The following is a 6075-nucleotide window of genomic DNA, read 5'->3' on the forward strand; positions in this document are numbered from 1 at the left end:
CCACTTTAAGATTTCTCAATCTTGGCATATTTAGGGCCAGAAAATTCACTTTTGAAGGGGAAGTAGTCTCCTACACAATGTATGTTTAGCAGCATCCCAGTTCTCTACCTACTAGATATCAGTAGCAACTAACCCCACCCCCAGGTTGTGCAACCAATTAACAAATGTCAGATATTAACAGATGTCCCCTGGCTAAGAGGCAAATTCATACCCAGTGAGAACTAGTAGTCTATCAATCTACCGATTCTGTTGGCTTCTTCACCTTAAGTTACTCAAGTTTGCCTACAGAGCCCAGGAATCTCAAGGCCAAAGAGAAGGTATGGGACTGAGGTTAGAGTGGCAGCTGATGTGTCACCAAGGGAGCAATGGATGAACTGGTAATGCTGTTACACAAATGGAACACCATAACCCTTTGAGATATTACATTGGCATCATTGCGAGGTCACTTGCTCTGGAGGTAATCAAGGAACAGCCCCCAGGGAAGGCAACTGCCTTTTTGTTACTGTGGAGTGCCAGGAACCTATTTTTACCAAGAGTCCAGCAAAAATCTCCCTTTGGGATTCCAAACAGTCCTGGAATTCCTAGATATAAAACCCAAATTGGGCCATGTGCATTGTCCCATGTCTGTAATCCCAGCGACTTGGGAGACTAAGCAAGGAGGATCACAAGTTCAGGTCCGCCTCAGTCTAAGCGACTTAGTGACACCCTGTCTCAAAAATAAAAAATAAAAAAGGCTGGGGATGTGGCTCAGTGGTTAAGTTCCCCTGGGTTCAATCCCCCATACCAAAAAAATAAAATAAATGAAAAATAAGAAGGTCTGGGGATGTAGCCCAGTATAAAGTGAAAGTGTCCCTGGGTTCAATTCACAGTACAAAAAAAAAAAAAAAATGGAAGTGTGGTTGGTAGGATCAAGGAGTCCTTGGGGGTCAGAGAGGATACTCCCATATCCATAATATAGGTTCTTTATGTAGCTTCTATGATCTACAGGTTGGTACATGGATGGGACCATTTTCCTTAGTACAAAATATTTGTAAGTGAATACAGAAATGTTTTGTTCTTGGGAGAGGGTCTTATTTTTATTCTTAGAGGACAAAAACCAATTAGAAACCGGGGCTAGGATGTAGCTCAGTGGTAGAGTATTTTCCTAGCATGTGTGAGGCACTGGGTTCGATTCTCAGCACCACATAAAAATAAAAATAAGTAAAATAAAGGTATTGTCCTTCTACAACTAAAAGAAAATTTAAAAAATAATAATAATAATTAGAAACCACCACATAGTCACACCTGTGATCCCAACAACTTGTGATGCTGAGGCAGGAGGATCACAAATTCAAAGCTAGTCTGTACATCTAGTAGGTAGAGAATTGGGATGCTGCTAAGTCTGGACAACTTAGACATTTTCTCAAAAATAAAAAAGGACTGGGGCCAGGCATGGTGGCACACATCTGTAATCCCAGCAGCTCAGGAGGCTGAGACAGGAGGATCTCGAGTTCAAAGCCAGACTCAGCTACAGCGAAGCACTAAGCAACTCAATGAGATCCTGTCTCTAAATAAAATAAAAAACAAGACGGGATGTGGCTCGGTAGCAGAGTGCCCCTGAGTTCAATCCCTGGTACAAAAAAAAAATGTAGCTTAGTCGTACAGAATGTAGCTTAGTGGTAGAGAATCCCTGGGCTCAATACTGCAACAACAAAAAAGTAAGAGTATTGAGGGACAGCAGTGATCTGAACTCCAGGACACTTGTCAATCTATCCTTTGGGGGAGAGCACTTGCCATGAGCAAGGTGCTACCAAATACTGTGGCACCAAGAGATGGCTCAATGCAGGGTAGGCTCAAGCTGGGGAGTAAAAGGAGGGTTTGATCCAGCTTCTTCGGGGAAGACTGCTCAGACATCAACCTTCAGAGGCCACAGGAGTTGCTCTAGGAAGCACACTACTGCCCTCTGGCCAAGTTGCCAATGGAGAGCAGCCAGGTGTTGCCTTGGAAAAGTCAGTGAGCACTAGAAGCGCTGCCAGCTTACCTTGCCCTCACTCTCTGGCCCTTCTTCTCCCTCAGCTTCAAGGCCCCAGATTAAAACTCCTATGGTAGGTGGTGAGCTGGTCCTTTAAGCAGCTGTGATCCCCTGTAGTCCTTCTCAGGCCTTGACTCGCAGTTTTTTTGTGCAATTTCAGCTCAGCCCTTCAAAAAGAAAATGGGAATCCCTGAGGAAGAGGAAGTAGAGGAAAAATCCTAAAAAGACCTGTGGCCAAGGGAAGGACAACTGGCAACTATGTCCTTATTTCACTGAATGGCAGGCCCTAAAGATACAAAGATAGGTACCACTGCTTCCAGTCCTAGAGGAGGTCATTGAGTGGCCAGACAGATGAGTAACCAAACTACTAAAATAAAAAAAGTGGTATATGCTATAAGAAAGGTATGAGTAATCAGCTCTAAGAACCAAAGGAGGGAGTAATTAAAAATGACTAATTAATAATAATATGCCTAGAAGTGTTAAAGGCATATTAACATTAATTTATTCCAGCCAGCCTTGAAGGATAAATAAGAATAATAAGAGTAAACAGTTATAGAGCATTTACCTTGGCCAGTCACTATGCCCATTCATTATCACATTATCCCTTTTTAGTAGCTACTGTTATTTTCCCAGTTTTACTAAAGAGGAACTGAGGTTCAGAGAGGTTAAATAACTAGGATTTTCTTTGTACAGTAAAGGGAAGATTATTCCAAGTAGGAAAAAAAAAAAAACAGGAACAAAGGGCCGGCACGATGGTGCACACCTATAATCCCAGTGGCTCAAGAGGCTGAGGCAGGAGGGCCACAAGTTCAAGGCCAGCCTCAGCAATTTAGCAAGGCCCTAAGTAACTCAGCGAGACCCTGTCTCTAAATAAAATATAAAAAAGAGCTGGGGGCCTGGGGATGTGGCTCAAGTGGTAGCACACTCGCCTGGTATGTGTGCGGCCCAGGTTCAATCCTCAGCACCACATACAAACAAAGATGTTGTGTCCGCCAAAAACTAAAAAATAAGTATTAAAAAATTATCTCTCTCTCGCTCTCTCTCTCTTTTAAAAAAAGGGTGGAGGGCTGGGGATGTGGCTCAGTGGTTAAGCGCCCTAAGGTTCAATCTCTGGTACCAAAAAAAAAAAAAAAAAAAAGAAACAAAGGCTCAGTAAAGAGAAAAGAGCTGGACAGGTGAAGGTGTCAGTTATTTGTGTAGTGCTTGCCACTTGTCAAAGCACTTCTGGAAATGTCACACTTAATTGTTAGGAAAACCTTGAGAGGTAGGAATTATCACCATTGTAGGCTGCAAAGAAGGAAAGAGTATGGTTCAGATTAAAAACTTGAACCTCTTTTTTCTGAATCTGTTTGTTATGCCTTATCACTACCAAACCTTGCAGTTGAAAACAATGGTGCAACAGTGAGGAGACACACTGAGGGATCCTCTCACACTACAGGCCATCTTTGGGCATCTGCAGTCTGTAGCCATGAAAGAGCTATGGTGTATTTTTATTTGTTTTCTTTCTATTTTGTACCAGGGATTGAACCCTGGGGCGCTTAACCACAAAGACAGTCTCCAGCCCTTTTTGAGACAGGGTTTTGCTAAACTGCTTAGGACCTTGCTAAACTGATGAGGCTGGCTTTGAACTTGAGATCCTCCTGCCTCAACCTCCCAAATCACTGGCATTACAAGCATGCACCACTGTGCCTGCTACAGAGCGTTTTTTTGTGGCACTAGTGATTGAACCCAGGGGCGTTCATCGCTGGGGCTACATCCCCAGCCCTTTTAATTTTTTTTTTATTTTGACACAGAGTCTGGCTAAGATGCTAATACTGGACACAAAATTTATGATCCTCCTGTTCCAGCCTCCCAAATACAGGGATTACAGGTTTGCACCACTGTACCCAACTGGTTTTATTCACTTTTAAAGGAGTTCAGAACTGAGCAGTGGCACATACCTGTAATCCCAATGATTTTGGAGGCTGAGGCAGAAGAATTCCAAGTCTGCCAAAGTGCAGTGTGTAATCCCAGGGGTTCTGGAGGCTGAGGCAGGAAGATCAAGAGTTCAAAGCCAGCCTCGGCAATGGAAAGTCGCTAAGCAATTCAGTGAGACCCTGTCTGTAAGTAAAATACAAAACAGGTCTGGGGAAGTGGCTCAGAGGTTGAGTGCCCCTGAGTGCAATCCCCAGTACCATTAAAAAAAAAAAAAAAAAGAAGAAGAAGAAGAAGGATTACAAACTTGAGGCCAACCTGGGCAATTTAGTGAGAACTGTTTCAAAATAAAAAATAAAAAGGGCAGGGGAAGTAGATGTAGCTCTGTGATAGAGGACCCCTGAGGTTCAGTCCTCATTACCACGACCAAAAAAAAAAAAAAAAAGTGAATAAACCATATCATTTCAATAGGCATAGATGCACAGCACAACATTCAAAAGGTATGAGAAAGTATATTTCCTTTGTCCCAATTTGTCAGCAACCACACCATTCAGAGGCAACCACTGTTGGTAGTTTCTTTTGTATTTTTTCACTAATATTCTGACATCTTTATTACAGTGATAAAATGTTAAACCAACAAAACATAAAATCTGTATAAACTAGTATATTGGTTCATTTTACTTCATTAGGTACTTAGATTAATTACCTAAGCTATTTCAAGCCTGGTACTGGGTTCATGGATAACAAACACATGGCTTAGAGCCTCAAAGATGTGTGTATATTGGGGCTGGGGATGTGGCTCAAGCGGTAGCGCGCTCGTCTGGCATGCGTGCGGCCTGGGTTCAATTCTCAGCACCACATACAAACAAAGATGTTGTGTCCGCAAATAATACTAAATACTAAATAAATATTAAAAAAAATAAATATTAAAAAAAAAAGATGTGTGTATATGATGGGGGTGGAGAGTGATATGAGGCAAAGAACACCAAAGGACCATAAGTAGCACAATGTAAAATATAGTAAATGTGGAAGAGTTCCAAGTAGTGACGATGTCACATAGCAGTTTGAATTTGTTTTCTGGAGTCAGACAAATTTGGCCTAGAGCCCCAGTCATTATGCCACTTGCTCTCAGAGTAACCTGTGTAAGTGACTGAACTTCAGTAAGCCTCTGTTTTTCCATCTGTCAGAACAGACTAATAATAGTCCTTACATCATAGAGTTGGTGAAAGAAATAAGACAAAGCAGATAAAGAACCTGACATTGGGCTGGGGTTGTGGCTCAGTGGCAGAGAACTTGCCTAGCATGTGTGAGGCACTGGGTTCGATTCTCAGCATCTCATATGAAAAAATGAATAAAATAAAGGTCCATCAACATCTAAAAATAAATAAATAAATGAAAACCTGACATTAAGCATTCAAATGTAAAAAACAATTTTTTACCCCTTAGTAAATATCAGCCATTAATATTCTGGTCCACAGTCCATTATTGGAAATTAGCAATACTCTGAAAAGCAGATTAAAAAAAATTGGCAGCAAACTCCAAAATGAGGCTAATAATCTTAACATTCGAATATGTACCCAAACAAGTATGACCTTTCTACACTTCACTGCAGAAATATCAGTGTATTTGTTTACTGGGTGCTGCCCCACGTCTCCTAAGTATCTCACTTTAAATTTCTGAAACAACATCTGGCACTTCTGGTTTCCAGACATTATGAGTATGTATGTATTATGAATTAATTAATTTATTTATTTTTGGAAGGCCTGTTTTTCTTAGTCCACAGGATTATTTCTTAAGGAATCCTCGAATGACTTATTCAGTTCTTGATTCCTGTAGATTAAAGGATTTCTTGGGAAGAAAAAGTGCTGAGTTTAGGAGTCAGGCCCGATTTTCCTTCCTTTTTACCAAGCTTCTCTAGGTCTGTTTCATTATCCCCAGGGCAATGCCTAGTAACAGTGTGTGGCCTTTAGTAGGTCCTTCATAAATATATGTTGAATAAACTGAAACGAGGTGGCTTTTCATTCGTAGGTTCTGATTCCGTGCTCTCCAGGTTCTGCCCCAGGCAGGGGGCAATGGTAGCCTGCCCTTGGTGGACGACCGCGCTGGGAGGGAGGATCAATCACAGAGCCTCTGGGACTGGAAGGACGCTA

The sequence above is a fragment of the Callospermophilus lateralis genome, chromosome 11 (genome assembly GCF_048772815.1).
Source record: "Callospermophilus lateralis isolate mCalLat2 chromosome 11, mCalLat2.hap1, whole genome shotgun sequence".
Lineage (NCBI taxonomy): Eukaryota > Metazoa > Chordata > Mammalia > Rodentia > Sciuridae > Callospermophilus > Callospermophilus lateralis.